Below are 16,897 nucleotides of genomic sequence, written 5' to 3'. Positions count from 1 at the left end.
ATATATATATATATATATATATATATATATATATATATATATATATATAGATTTAGATTTAGGATCCGGTGAGAACGACCTTTGTAATAAAACTCACGCGCGTCCTTAGTTTCTCACAGCCAAACTTATCTATCATCCTCTCCCAATCATTATTTCCTCAAACCCAAATCCCCCAATCGCCACCTACCACCTTGTCGTCGTCTCCGGCGACGATCGCAACAACTCCGGCGACGAATCAACTTCTCTAAGCCTTTTCCTGACACTCGATACTATAAACCTCGACGCCGCAATCACCAGGCACGTGCACCTGACAGTTGTCGGCATCAACCATCATCGTGCATCTCCGAAATCTCAAATCGTCGTCACGAACTTCCCTGATGTCGGCTCAACTCCTTGGAATCCATTCAACATTTCCAACCGTCAATTTGATCAGAAACACCGTCTTCATTCTCATCTTGATCGGCCTTCTCTTCTTCTCCATCCGTCTCTTCTCTGTAACTCCTCTTCTTTCTTTGTTCTCTTTTAAATTTGATCGATTCATAAAATTAGGGTTTGTTGAATTGTAGTATGTATCTGAACTTTTCGATTGTTATTGCTTTTTGTGATTTTGCAGGTTATTAAGTATGAGAGTGTTATTGATTCACGAGTCTGATCCTTATTTCAACTATGTGTTACGCAGGTTTGATCTATATTTTACTCTTTTTGTTTCCTTTTGTTTGTTTTCAATTATTTTAGCTATTTTGATTAAGGTGTAGCTTAGGTGCTGGGTTGACAATTTGTTGACGTTTCCATGGATATCTGATTCGGCTCAAATGTTCGTTGTTGAGTAATTTGTTTGGTAATTGTGGAATAATGAGATTAAACAGTCCGCAAATTTGAACTGTTGCTTCTTATTAATGTAGATTCTTGTAGATATAGAAATTGACACATTGCTTAGCAAAAAATCAATTCTTCTTGGTTATTCATGTTTACACAAGCTGAAAGAAAAATGCCAAAGCAATATGGTATTTAAGTCAAACCCCCTAAGATTAGTAAATTATTTTAAATATCCTCCAGTTAACAACAAGTTTTGCTTATTAGCAAATAACATTGGCTTGTTATATATACAAAAAGAGTTACTACGCACAGTAATTTTTTTTTAACCCGAACGGATTCCGCTGTAAGTAATAGAGTAAATTAACTGGTGCTTTCTGGCTTCTGCCCATGTTCTTCCTGTTTTCTTGCCATTATTATGTTATGGAAATAGAAAGATTTATCTTCAGGTTGAATGGTTGATACTTCAGTCAAACTTCATAGAAAAGCAAAGAAAATTCGAAATTTTTCCGTAAAAAAACATTACATTAATAATCAGACATTAATGTTAATGTGAAATGATATATTTTCTGATGTTAACCTGTAATATGAAGTTCGGAAATAATCAGACATTAATGTCTTGGAATCAGATTAGCACAAATTCTACTGTTTTGCAGTAAATCATCGACTTGATATCACATACCATAAACCGGCTGTACAAAAAAAACACTCCTGTTATGATCAGAATTTTCTAATCTGTACATTGTTCAACAATTGATGAAAACAACATGAGAACATGCTCACATATTGCATAGATTACATTTGTTGATGGACTTAACTGAATTCATATTCTTTTGTGCTCCATTTTTGATGTTGTTTCTCTATTGACTAATTGATGTAGTTAATATGTCATTATCCTCCAAATTTGTTTAGGTGGTGGAATTTTGCACTAGTAATATGTAAAATTAACACCACTGTTTTCTTGAAATTATTTTGTCAATATTGTCAAACCTATTAGCTCAATTGAAAGAGCGTGTGAAATGCACAAGATATAAGTTCAACTCTCATATAGGTTATAATGTAATCTGCGTGATAATTTAGAAGGCAATTACATACCCATTTATTAGAAAATGTAGTTCCTTCTGAAACTGAAACCGTGTGTTATTCCATTATTGCTCTATTATTATCATGTGTTATTTCATTGTTACTCTAATATTCCGCACAGTTCTCATATTCCGCAACTGAAGTTTGGGAATCAGAGTAGCACAGTTCTCATATTCCATTATTGCTCTATTAGATTAGCACAGTTCTCATATTCCATTATTGATCTATTATTATCATGGAATCAGATTAGCACATTTCTCATATTCTGCAATTGAAGTTTGGGAAATTTTTGCCAGTTTGTATTACTGAATGGTGGTTTGTTATGTGCAGTTAAGACTTTTCATTTTGTGGATTGCTGATGATATTTTCATGTGCTTCACTAATAAATTTGTCGGTTGAATTCGTCAAGTCGTGTTTGAGTATTTTCTTGTCCAATCATTTGTTTACCTTTAATTAAGATGACGCTCACAAAGAATAAGAAAGGTAAACAAATGATTACGACGAAAGGAGTAATACTAAAGCACTACTGATGGTATCTATTCGGAGTTCCTGGAGAAATCTCGAATGAGCTAGAATCGCTAGTAGAATAACCACTGTTTTCTTTATATTTCGCAATACAGAAATTATACGTTATTTGTAAATTTGTCTTGAATCGGGATCTAAGTTTTAAGACCGTATACCTACACCCTGCGTAGTTCAATATGTGCAAGCTCACGAGCTACCTTGTACAAAATTGTATCTACATCGTTATAAAATGTATCTAGAATTTATGTAAATAGCGTACCTATAATAGTGTAAAGTGTCTCTCGATTTACGAAAAAAAAGCGTATCTGACATGTATTTTAATGTATCTAGTAACTGGAAAAAAATGTATCTAGATTGTTATAAAGTGTATCTGGAATTCATGAAAAAAGTGTATCTACGAGTGTCTAAAGTGTATCTGGGATTTCGTAAAAAAAAAAAAGAATAAAAAAACGTATCCTACATGTATTTTAATGTATTCAGTAGCTGTAAAAAAAATTAGAAAAAAATGTATCTACATTGTTATAAAGTGTATCTAGAATTCATGAAAAAAGTGTATCTACGAGTGTCTAAAGTGTATATGAGGTTTGGTAAAAAAAAAAAAAAAAGCGTATCCGACATGTATTTTAATGTATCTAGTAGCTGTAAAAAAAAATTGGAAAAAAATGTATCTAGATTGTTATAAAGTGTATTTAGAATTCATGAAAAAAGTGTATCTACGAGTGTCTAAAGTGTATCTGAGATTTGGTAAAAAAAAAGGGTGTAACATATATTTTCTAATGTATCTAGTTCGTTCTCACCAGATCTTGACTCTATATATATATATATATATATATATATATATATATATATATATATATATATATATATATATATATATATATATATATATATATATATATAGTGTAAAGATCAAGTAAGTCCATGTCTTACATGTGAGTCCATGAGTCCTCATCCAAGCCATTGGATGAGGAAGATGGGTGGTGGAGATCAAAACACAAAAAGGTGATTAATTAGCCAAAAAAACACTCTCTCTCACTACCTTAACTAATCCACCCTAATTATCACTAATTTCACTATATATAATTTATCATCACACCCATTTATCTCTCATTTCACACAATTCATTCACCTTCTCTATCAAAAAACCCAATAAATTCAAAACCTAAAAATTCAAAAAAAAATCCCCCCTCTTTTCCTCACCAACCCACCTCCTCACCCGACACCACCATACCCGACACCACCACCCCCCACAAAAAAAAACCCAAAAAAAAATCCCATTCACCACCACTGTCACCACCGCTCACCCTTACCACCACCACTCCCGGAATCATCACCCACCACCCCACCGGCTCTCCCCACGACGAACCCCACCACAGCCACATTCTCCTTTTTCGATTTTTTTTGTTTCAGATCGAGCCCTCCGGCCGGCAGCAGCGCCAACATCAACTCCTCGACACCCACACGACACCCCACACACCACTGCCGCATCCCCCACCGCACATTTACGCCACCACAACAGCCCCACAACCACCTCCACCCCGACCTCGATTTCTCGCCGCCTTCCTCCTCCCTCCACGCTCACTGCCGCCATCTCCTTTTTTCACTTCTCTGTTTTTTTTCTTTTTTTCCAGATCTGGAAGTTGTTTTTTTTTCCACCCCACACACCAATGTCTTTTTTTTCTCGCCGCTTTTTTCTTCTTTTTTTTTTTGTTTTTTTTTGTATTTTTTTGTTTTCGTTGGTATTTATATGGTGGTTGTGGTCGAAGTCGGTTTTCAGATTCATTTAACTTTTTTTTTTCTTTTTTGGCTCGTTTTTTCAGATTATTTCGTTTCTTTTTTTACAATAAATTTCAGATTTCATTTTTATGTTTTTCATTTTCTTTAGATTTGGTGGTTATTTTTAAAATAACACTTTTTTCGGCTAAAATTACACTTTTTGTTGTTAGAATTACACTTTTTTCTTTTAGAATTACACTTTTTTCTCTTAAAATTACACTTTTCTTCATTAAAATTACACTTTTTTCTGTTAAAATTATACTTTTTTTTTTGCTAGAATAACACTTTTTCGGCTAAAATTATAATTTTTGTTGTTAGAATTACACTTTTTTCTGTTAAAATTACGTTTTTCTTCATTAAAATTACACTTTTTTCTGTTAAAATTATACTTTTTTTGCTAGAATAACACTTTTTTCGGCTAAAATTACACTTTTTGTTGTTAGAATTACACTTTTATCTGTTAGAATTACACTTTTTTCTGTTAAAATTACACTTTTCTTCATTAAAATTACCCAATTTTCTGTTAAAATTATACTTTTTTCTGCTAGAATAACACTTTTTCTGCTAAAATTACACTTTTTGTTGTTGTTAGAATTACACTTTTTTCTGTTAAAATTACACTTTTCTCCGCTAAAATTACACTTTTTCTGCTAGAATTACACTTACTACTATTGGACTAATGTTACACTCTCCATGGACTTGGTCATATTCTCATATTCTCATTGGACTAATGTTACACTCTCAATGGACTAAAATTACATTCTCAATGGACTGAAATTATACTTTTCTGGGCTAAAATTACACTTTTCTGGACTAAAATGACTAAAAATAACAATCTCATTGAACTGAAATTACACTTATCTGGACTAAAATAACACTTTTTGTCATTAAAATAACACTCGTAAAATGCTAAATTAACTTGTGATAAAATTACAAAAATTCAAAATATTATTCGTTAAAATCACTCGGAAAAGATTGAAGTTAAACTTGTAAAACGCTAAATTCTCGAAAATATTCCTTAAAATTACACTTTTTGCTGTTAGAATGACACACGTAAAATCCTAAAATGTCGAAAACTTGTCTCGAAAAAAAAATTGAAAAAACCGAACCAGGAAAAATGTTAACAAAATTTTCACAAACTTTGAAGTATAAGACAAAAGGTGGTGTTAATTGTGTATGATAATGAATTAGTGAAAGTATTACTAAAATTAGAGAGAGAAGTAAATTAATTAGTGTTAAGTGTGTTTCTTGCTTTCAATCTCAACCTTCCACCATTCATGATCCAAGGGTTGTGGGAGGGACTTATGGACTCAAAATATATAAGGGACTTAGGAGAACTTTGCTCTCTCTCTCTCTCTCTCTCTCTATATATATATATATATATATATATATATATATATATATATATATATATATATATATATATATATATATATATATATTGAAGAGTTAAGAACGATTGACACCTAAGAGGGGAGGGGTGAATTAGGTGTACCTTTTAAAAATTTTATCCTTAACTTAGTTAATTAATTACTTTAAGCTACGAATATTGAAGTACAAGACTTGAGAAACTTAATTGAATGTAAGTTCACAAGAAAGTACAGCAGTTCTATGTCACAAAGATATAGGTGATCGTGACACGTAACTTGATTAAGTACATGCGAGAAATAGCAAAGTGGAAGAACGTAAAAGTAAATGAACAAACAAATGACATTTTAGAAATTGGTTCAGCCTCTACTCCGAGGCCTACATCCAACCATTATTTTATTGCTTGTTTAGAAATTTACTCAAACTTACTAAACCCCTTACAATGAAAATAACTCGCCAACCTAATCCGGTTGCACTCAAACTTAAAGCTACTCCGCTTCAAGAGTTTATGGGTTCTATCTCAAGGTGTTACAGAATCTTGAATCTCAAGAGTTCACTAAATGAACATGGAGATCACATTGAAGATCTAACACGAGAATCATGGAACAAACTCATTATGTCACAAGACAAATGAATCGATACTTGGAGGTTTTACGACTTTTTGAAAACAATTTTGAAGACTTAAAATCAGAAAAACGTTTTGCAAACACTTGAAGAACAAAGCTTTAAATGCACAAATGATTTGCAAGGTTTTTATAATAAATGCTTTGGAAGTCTTAAGAAATAAATGTGACTAAGACACTCTATTTATAGTGGATTTAGTCTTAGGTAAGTACAACTTAGAAAGATTAAATCCAATATTAAAATGATAGTTTTGAGTGATGGTAAGTGTTAGACTATAGGCTTGGGGCTTAAGAAATCAGAAAACTTAAGCTACAACACTCAACATGGGACAATTTACCAAAATGGCAAAAAGCTTTTCTTACTTTAGAAGTTTGACAAGTCTTCTTTGCCATTTTAGTAAAAGGTGTTTGCACAATTATAGAGGTTTAGTCAAGTGGGTTTGTGACTCCAAAATTTCAGATTATTTTCAAGCTTTTGAAAATTCAAATGTTTAAGGTTTAAAGTTTGCAAAGTTCTGACACTTAAAAACATTTGGTCGAAATTCCTCCTCCGTATGATAGTACCAGAAACCACAGTATAGCGTACTGTTGCATGGTTTTGGCATTACTTGACTTAAATGAGAATGTTACACTTACTCTTACACTTTTCGACTAAGGCTTGGAAAGTATCATTGTCTTGACTTCCTTGATTAGCTTGATCATCTTGAATCATTGTTGAAAGTCCATTTGATTGCTTCAATCACTAATCATTTCAGCTAAGAGCAAACAATCAAATAACAAAGGGACTTGGCATCATCAATCCAATGTGTTCTAACAAATTCCCCCTTTGATGATGACAAGTCCAAACATGTGTGATATTCTCCCTTAGCCCATGGTTAGTCGGTCTTTGGTCATTTCAACATAAACATGATTTATAAACATGATCAAGGTAGTCGAAAGGTGCAACATGCTTGGCCAAAGTAAAACATCTAATCATGGTAGCTAAGACATAATTAAGGTGGACGTTAGTCTATGAGTTATAAGATCACACATAGCATAATTAAACTACTTCCCCCTCTTGACATCGTCAAAGGAGGATAAAACATGTTCAAGGATAGCGAAAATAGTTCAAAACACACGTAAATAGTTCAAGCAAGATAAGAAAAACAAGCATCCGAAAGTGCACAAGTGTTTAAGAACAACAAAGAGCCGAGGTTCAATAAGAGATAAACGGGTTAGAAAGGCATGAGCTTAGGGGGCATTCGGCTTGTTAGCTTGAAGACGTTCAAGTAGATCTTCATTCATAGTGCGAAGATCACCCACCTCATCCCGTAACTTGCCCTGTTCTTTGACCAACCGATTGAGAATTCCAAGAAGTTCATCCAACTTTGCTAGCACCACACCCAATTCAACAGTAGAACCCGCTGTAGAATCCGACTGATTTTTCCTTTCCAATTTCCCATCCTTAATCTCCAAGTTCATCCGAGAAAGAAGACCCGGTGTCATTTCATCACTCAATTTTTCAATTGCGGGGCTTCCCTTCAACACTAACCCTTCCTTCATAAAGATAATAGAGAGCCACATACCATATGGGACTACGCCATTTTTGTCAAAGTTGCCACTTTGAAACTCAGTGGACATCTCAAGAATTCGGTGAAATATAAGGCAAGGAAGGTTTATGGGTTTGTGTTTGACAATGTGATGAATAAGGAGCATATCAAGGAGAGAGTATCTCCCACGGTTATTGTTGCTAGGGACAAGGTTGCGAAAAACAAGGTTAAAGATGAACCTAATGGGTGCGGTAAGTTCGAGGGCATAGATGTTGGTTGGGCCAGTGTCATCATGAGGTCGAAGAACCTTCATGACTTGGGTAGAGGTGACCTCGTCAACTTCACCCCAATCACGTTTGGGGAAGGAGGTAAGCCCGACATCACAAATTTCCAGATGGGCAGCAAGTTGGGCGATTGTAAGGACAAAGGGTTTCTGATTTACGTAGGCAGAGAGAGTTCCAGATGCAACATCTACCTTGAATGTTGCATAGAATTGGATGATTTCAGACAAGTACATGGGACTATACTTGTCCAACAGATTCACCCAACCCTGTACATACATAGCTTCTTTGAAATATTTGAAAGCAAGAGAGGTGTCATACCAAGATTTCTTATAACGCCTTCCACTGTGGAAGCAACAGATCAGCATATCGTGGCATATCTTGAAAATCTCATCCGAAAGATCGAGAGAACTAAGATGGTTGAGGACGTCATTCTTGAATGATTCGCCATAAGGAGCAATGACAAGGTCAATGCATGTGTTGAGTGGAACCTTCTCCTCAATAATCTCATTCTCATCTATGCTTGGCAAATACTGATGATAACGAGGCCGTTTGGGGGCTTTGGTCTTTGAACCGGATCCCCTTTTCCTTTTAGTAACTTTGGGTTTTGGAGAGGATGCCTCCGTTGTTACATCATCATCATCATCATCATCGAAGATCTCAAGCATCTTTCGCCTGTACCGGGTTCTTGATGCCGGTTTCGAAAATAATGGGTCAAGCCCATCATCAAACATCTCTTTGGCATCACCATGATCCTCAATATCAACTACCTCTTCAACATGCGTCGTCTTCGTTGAATCAGTTTTTGGATCTTCATCAATTTTTTCAGCATTGGGACCGATTTCTCTTTCAACAGTGGAAGCCACAGTTGTATCAATTTTACTCATCTCATCCTTCTCTAAACTTTCACTCACCAAATCTTTTGAAAGCACATCATCATCATTCTTTTCAACTGCATCATTTTTATCATCACTCTTCTCCTTCTTTTCCTCTTCTTTTGGATCCCCTTCATTCTCTTTTGATTTTTCCTCACTTTCTTTTGATTTTTTGCTGTCTCCCTCTGATTTTTCCTCACTTTCTTTTGATTTCTCTTTGTCTCCCTCTGATTTTTCCTCACTTTCTTTTGATTTTTCGTTGTCTCCCTCTGATTTTTCCTTGCTTTCTTTACCCTCTTTTGATTTCTCACCTTCAAGTTTCCCCTCTTTCATCTCACTTGGTTGATCTCCTTTTTCATTTGTTTCGGCAACATCACTTAGTTTTCGAATGTCTTCATCCTTTTTGGTTCCCTTAGAACCGGAGTCCTCTTCATCGGTGTCAAAGTCCACTTCAGCATCTAATTGGAGAGAGATAGGAGGATTCCTACTTCTACCTCCTCTGCCACGACCACCGCCCCTTTTGGCGGTTGTCTTCTTTCGTGCAACGGTTGGCTTGGCAGTGGCAGGGATGATCTCATTTGTTTTGGCAGCGGTTTTGGGAGCCATTTTCTTTTTGGCAATATATTTTGGGTTAAATGTATCTCTGAGTTGAAGAACCTCTTTTGAGAACCTTTGTTTTGGAGACATTTTAAGAGAGTGGAAAGGGAAAGGGTGTTGACGGTTTGGGAATCCGAAAAAGGTGAGGGTTGGTTTTTGTTTAGTGGGTAATAGGGAGTTTTAGTGTGGAAACATGGAATTAAATGAGGGGTTGGTGTAGTTAATCAAGGTGAGTGAACGGTTGAGTGTTGAGAGAGGGAGGCTAGGGTGTAGACTTTAGGTATGATGGGACATTAAGTGGTTTTTGGAGGCTCAATGCAAAGATTAGCTCAAGTGCACACAGACATTTGTTGATTTTATTTTGTTCGACATTTGCATGTATTCAACCATATTAGCTAAAATTTAATTACATGTAAATCCTTCCTCTAATCAATCATTGGAAAAAGTAACTTAATTTAGCGATATGTCACCTAATAAACCAATTTCCGACCGAAGTCTTTCGAATTATTCTCTTTCTAACGGTTTTATAAAAATGTCCGCAATTTGATTTTCCGTTTTACAAAAGCTTAGACATATATTACCTTTCTCAACTTGATCACGTAGAAAATGATGTCGTATGTCGATGTGTTTAGTTCGTGAGTGTTGTATAGGATTCTTTGATATATTAATTGCACTAATGTTGTCACAAAATATAGGGTTAGTCTCGAAAGTAAGGCCATAATCATGCAATTGTTGACGTACCCAAAGAATTTGTGCACAACATAGAGCGGCACTCACATATTCACTTTCGGTCATGGACAATGCAACGGTGTTTTGCTTCTTAGAAGCCCATGAGATGAGAAACGGTCCTAGGAATGTAGCAATGCCTGAAGTGCTTTTCCTATCCAATGTATCATCGGCATAGTCCGCATCCGAAAAACCTACAAGATCAAGTTCGTAGTGAGTTGGGTACCAAAGATATAGCCCTTGTGTTCCAATCAAATACCTAAAAATCCGTTTGACGGCTTTGAAATGTGATTCTTTAGGATTTGCTTGGAAACGGGCACAAGCACACACACTAAATTGTATGTCGGGTCGACTAGCGGTTAGGTAAAGTAAGGAACCGATCATACCTCGATATACCTTTTCACTAATGCTCTTACCATTTTCGTCCTTGTCGAGCTTGACTTTAGACACCATTGGCGTAGGTATAGGATTTGAGTTAGTCAACCCAAACTTACTTAGCATTTCTTTTAAGTACTTTTGTTGGTGAATCATCGTTCCATTTTCACATTGTTTGATTTGAAGACCAAGAAAGAATCCAAGTTCTCCCATCATACTCATTTCAAATTCCGAAGTCATTAAATCAGAAAAGTACTTATAAAGAACATTGTTAGTTGCTCCAAAAATAATGTCATCGACATATACTTGCACAAGCAACAGTTCATCTCCTTGTGACTTGATAAACAACGTTTTATCCACGGACCCACGTATGAAACCATTTTCCAATAGAAACTTTGAAAGCCTATCATACCAAGCCCTAGGAGCCTGTTTTAAACCATAGAGTGCTTTATCAAGTTTAAAAACGTGGTTGGGAAACTCGTTGTTTATAAAGCCCGGAGGTTGTTCAACAAACACTTCTTCATCAAGGTATCCGTTTAAAAATGCGGTTTTGACATCCATTTGAAAAAGCTTTATACCTTGAAAAGACGCAAAAGCTACAAGCATTCGTATGGTTTCAAGCCTAGCTACCGGTGCAAAGGTTTCATCGTAATCAATTTCTTCTTGTTGGTTAAAACCTTGCACCACTAGTCTAGCTTTATTCCTTACGATTTCTCCAACATCATCTAGCTTGTTGCGAAAGACCCACCGTGTACCAATTACAGTACGTTGGGAGGGCCTAGGGACAAGATGCCATACCTTGTTCCTTTCGAATTGCTCCAATTCCTCTTGCATTGCAATCATCCAAAGCATTCATCATCAAGGCTACCGTGACATGGTGCAGTTCAATTTTTGAGATGAAAGCATTGTGTGCACAGAAATTTTGAAGCGATGATCTGGTTTTTATTCCAGAGGTTAAGTCACTGGTTAGATTTGATAGAGGATGTGAGCTTTGGTGTTTCCATTTTTTGGGAATAAGTGGGTTAGAGAATTCGGTTTGTTCGTCTGCAACAGTAGAGGGGACTGTTACATGAGGATTGTTTGAAGGAGGTGATTGTGGTTCATTTATGTTTAGATTGGACTGTTCTTCACCATCCTTGTTCCCCTGGATGAGGTAGCATCATCTTGTGTAGGAGGACGATTAGTTCTCCCTGAATTTTGAACATCCTCCTCATGCAACAGTGGCTCCAACTATTGCTCAGCCTCTTCTACCACTTGATCCATATCATGTCGTGTCATACCAATCTCAAAATCGTCATCATATTCATCATCCTCATCATCAACCTGTGTATTTGAAACAAAAAGACTAGATTCGTCAAATATTACATGAACGCTTTCTTCCGTTTTCATAGTCTTTTTGTTATAAACCTTATAGGCTTTACTATGATCGGAATAACCAACAAAAACACCTTCATCACTACGAGCATCAAATTTGCCAAGGTTGTCTTTTCCATTATTGTGCACAAAGCATTTACTACCAAAGTATTTTAAATGTGAAAGATTAGGTTTTCTTCCTCGTAGTAGTTCATAGGGAGTTTTCTCAATGATTTTTCTAATCATGACACGGTTGTAAGTATAACAAGATATGTTTACAGCTTCGGCCCAAAAATTCTTAGGGACTTTAAAGCTAATGAGCATGGTTCTAGCCATATTTTCAAGAGTTCGATTCATTCGTTCCACAACCCCATTTTTTTGTGGGGTTCTTGCGGCCGAGAAGTTATGACTAACACCATTCTCATTACAATAAGACTCAAATGACGAGTTCTCAAACTCGGTTCCATGGTCGAATCTCAATGAGACAAGTTTATAACCAAATTTGTTTTGAACCTTTTTGACCCAAATTAAGAACTCATCAAATGTTTGATCCTTAGAACTTAAGAAGAGAAGCCAAACAAATCTTGTGAAGTCATCTACAATGACACAAATAAAACGACTTCCACCTCTACTCACAACTCGCATGGGACCACATAAATCAATATGAATGAGTTCAAGAGGTAAGGAAGTGCTAACAACCTTTTTGGATTTAAAAGACCATTTAACTTGTTTTCCTTTAACACAATCATCGCAAAGTGATTTAAATTCAAACTTAATGTTAGGAATGCCGTCAACTAGATCAAGTCTCTTGAGGGTGTTAAGTGTCTTAGCATTTACATGACCAAGTCGTTTGTGCCAAAGCCAAGGGTCGTTCTTTTGAACACTCATGCATGATAGTGATTAACCCGACAATGAATATAAGTTGGTCATGTAGACATCTTTGACACGTTTACCTTCAAGTATGAGTTCTCTAGTTTTTCCATTGATGATTCTACATTTACTAGCAAGAAATTCAACAATATTACCTCGATCACATAGTTGTGAAATGCTCAAGAGATTGTGTTTCAAACCTTTGACAAGCAACACTTTGTCCACGCATAATGACTTTGACTTACCAGCTTTTCCAATACCAATGATTTTACCTTTCTTGTTGTCGCCAAAAGTCACCATGCCACCGTCGTAGGCTTCTAGCGAGAGGAATTGGTTTTCATCTCCCGTCATATGACGAGAGCATCCACTGTCTAAGTACCAATTGCTGTTGTCCCTCACTAATGCCTATAAGAAATCAAACATTTAGTTTAGGAACCCAAACGAGTTTGGGCTCCTTCTTGACAATGACCTTTTTGACTTCCTCTTTCTTAATCCACACTTGTTTAGCATTTTTAGTGTTTCTTTCTAAGTCACAGACTCTTTTTTCACAACCATTAAACTCATGACCTATTTTTCCACAATAGTTACAAATGATATACTCAGGAAGACCAGCATACTTTCTTCTTTGAAAGTCAGTTTGACTTGGATCCTGGTTTCAAGCGCAACAGTGTGTGCTACTGTTGCTTTTGAAACCAAGTCCATCTTTCTTTGCAAATTTTTCATATTCTTGTGATTGTTTCAAGAGAAAATCCAAAACATTCTGACTTCCTTCCCATTTTAAGTAGAACATCTTAGCCTCATCTAGCTCTTTAGTCAATGTTTCGATTTTAGCAAGATGATTAAGATTTAATTTACCTAAATTGTCGAAAGCTTGTTTTGCAAGTCTTGCTTCATCACTAAGTAACATCCTAATTTGTTCCAATTGTTTATTATCCCTTTGACACAATTTGAGGTCAGCTAGAAGAGTGTCACGTTCCTTAGTCAAAGAAGACACTAATTTCGTGAGAGTATCTATTTCTTTTCTTGACTCAGATGCTACAGTAGAGACCTCTGTGGCATGAGTATGTTCAGCCCTTTTTAACATCTCAATTTGAGCAAGAAGGTCATCATTTGATTTTTGAGCTTGTTCTAAGGCACTTTTGACATGACTAGACTCATCATTTAACATTTCAGCAATCTTAACAAGATCATCCTTTTCGTTGTTACGAGTTGCTAAGTCAATCAAAAGTTGGTCACGTTCATGAGTTAGTGACGACACATTTCCTTTGTTAGAACTGGATGCAACAGTGCAGGGATCTGTTGCATCGGTTTCATCGACTTTGTTGGCTAAAAACAAATTTTGTTTTCGAAGCTTTTTGATTTTTTTTCTCAAGACTCAATATGGAACTAGGTTGATCATTCTCATTTAAACTTTCTTTTAGGACGACATTTTCCTCAACTATGTCCTCAATTTCGATTTGCATAGATTCCAACTTATTAGTTTGGACACCACATGTATCAATAAATTGATCTAGGAGGAGACAAACGTTGTCTTTAGAGAAAGATCGAACCTTTTTCTAGAGCTTAATTACCTCATGGTCTGAATCAGAGTCTGAGTCCGCGGAGTGAGCCATAAGACACTTGATGTCTTCTTTCTTTGATGATTTGGAAACACTTTTTGAGGAACTAGACGGAATGCTAAGTTTGGCGTCTAATTCATCCTCAAGGACATCGTCCTCTTCAGAATCAGACATGCCCCAAATAGCAGTCATTACTTTGTTTTTGTAATCACGTTTTGCAAAGTCACGTTTGTCCTTAGATTTAATACCGTTCCACTTTGGGCATTCTTTGATTTGGTGACCTTTGTCACCACATTTAAAGCAACCAACAGTGGAGTTAGATCTTCTCTTAGGAAAACGGCGTTTACTAGAGTTGTTGCTATACCTTTGAGAGTTTCGACCATTTATCATGCCAACAATGTTTTTAGTGAACATTGCAAACTCATCATCTTCATCCTCCTCATCACTTGAGAGAGCATTAAGAGCGAGTCCTTTCCCTTTAGAGCTTTCACTAGAACGCTTCATGAGAGTTAACTCATGAGCCATAAGTGAGCCCATAAGTTCATCAAGGGTGACCAAAGAAAGGTCCTTAGCTTCCTCAATAGCCGTAACCTTCGGTTGCCACTTTTCAGTTAGGCTACGAAGGATTTTACGAACTAAATCCTCGGATTGAAAACTCCTACCTAAACTCTTAAGGTCATTGACAATACTAGAAAACCGTGAAGACAAACTATTAATTGACTCATCTCGTTCCAGATTGAACATCTCAGATTGTTGCATGAGAAGATCAATATGGTATTTCTTGACTTGTGACGTTCCCTCATAAGCAAGGCTTAGGGTATCCCAAATCTCTTTGGCCGAAGCACATCCAGATATACGATTAATCTCTTGGTCACCGATCCCATATTGAAGAATGGACATGGCCTTAGAGTTTTTCTCGATTTTCTTATCATCGGCCTTAACATACTTATCCTCACTTTTCAAGGTACTAGTGCCATCAGCATTAGTCACTTCGATTTTGAGGGGACCCTTTTGAATGATTAACCAACATTCATAGTCCGCACTTTTGACATAGTGCTCCATGCGATGTTTCCACCAGGCATAGTTTTCTCCCTTGAAAATGGGATACTTAGTGTGTTTTGAATCGTCCATAACTATAGGATCAACTCTTTGGATTTAACCAATATCAAGAGCACGAGGCTCTGATACCAATTGAAGAGTTAAGAACGATTAACACCTAAGAGGGGGAGGGGGTGAATTAGGTGTACCTTTTAAAAATTTTATCCTTAACTTAGTTAATTAATTACTTTAAGCTAAGAATATTGAAGTACAAGACTTGAGAAACTTAATTGAATGTAAGTTCACAAGAAGTAGTAAAGAGTTCTATGTCACAAGATTGGTGGATCGTGACACGTAACTTGATTAAGTACATGCGAGAAATAGCAAAGTGGAAGAACGTAAAAGTAAATGAACAAACAAACGACATTTTAAAAATTGGTTCAGCCTCTACTCCGAGGCCTACGTCCAACCGTTATTTTATTGCTTGTTTAGAAATTTACTCAAACTTACTAAACCCCTTACAATGAAAATAACTCGCCAACCTACTCCGGTTGCACTCAAACTTAAAGCTACTCCGCTTCAAGAGTTTATGGGTTCTATCTCAAGGTGTTACAGAATCTAGAATCTCAAGAGTTCACTAAATGAACATGGAGATCACAATGAAGATCTAACACGAGAAGCATGGAACAAACTTATTATGTCACAAAGACTAATCGATACTTGGAGGTTTTCTGACTTTTTCAAAACAATTTTGAAGACTTAAAATCAGAAAAACGTTTTGCAAACACTTGAAGAACAAAGCTTTAAATGCACAAATGATTTGCAAGATTTTTACAATAAATGCTTTGGAAGTCTTAAGAAATAAGTGTGACTAAGACACTCTATTTATAGTGGATTTAGTCTTAGGTAAGTACAACTTAGAAAGATTAAATCCAATATTAAAATGATAGTTTTGAGTGATGGTAAGTGTTAGACTATAGGCTTGGGGCTTAAGAAATCAGAAAACTTAAGCTACAACACTCAACATGTGACAATTTACCAAAATGGCAAAAAGCTTTTCTTACTTTAGAAGTTTGACAAGTCTTCTTTGCCATTTTAGTAAAAGGTGTTTGCACAATTATAGAGGTTTAGTCAAGTGGGTTTGTGACTCCAAAATTTCAGATTATTTTAAGCTTTTGAAAATTCAAATGTTTAAGGTTTAAAGTTTGCAAAGTTTTGACACTTAAAAACATTTGGTCGAAATTCCTCCTCCGTATGATAGTACCAGAAACCACAGTTGTTGCATGGTTTTGCCATTACTTGACTTAAATGAGAATGTTACACTTACTCTTACACTTTTCGACTAAGGCTTGGAAAGTATCATTGTCTTGACTTCCTTGATTAGCTTGATCATCTTGAATCATTGTTGAAAGTCCATTTGATTGCTTCAATCACTAATCATTTCAACTAAGAGCAAACAATCAAATAACAAAGGGACTTGGCATCATCAACCCAATGTGTTCTAAC

Source organism: Silene latifolia, chromosome Y, assembly GCF_048544455.1.
Source record: "Silene latifolia isolate original U9 population chromosome Y, ASM4854445v1, whole genome shotgun sequence".
Taxonomy (NCBI): Eukaryota; Viridiplantae; Streptophyta; class Magnoliopsida; order Caryophyllales; family Caryophyllaceae; genus Silene; species Silene latifolia.
The sequence above is the reverse complement of the archived record's forward strand: the minus strand, read 5'-3'. Positions refer to the sequence as shown.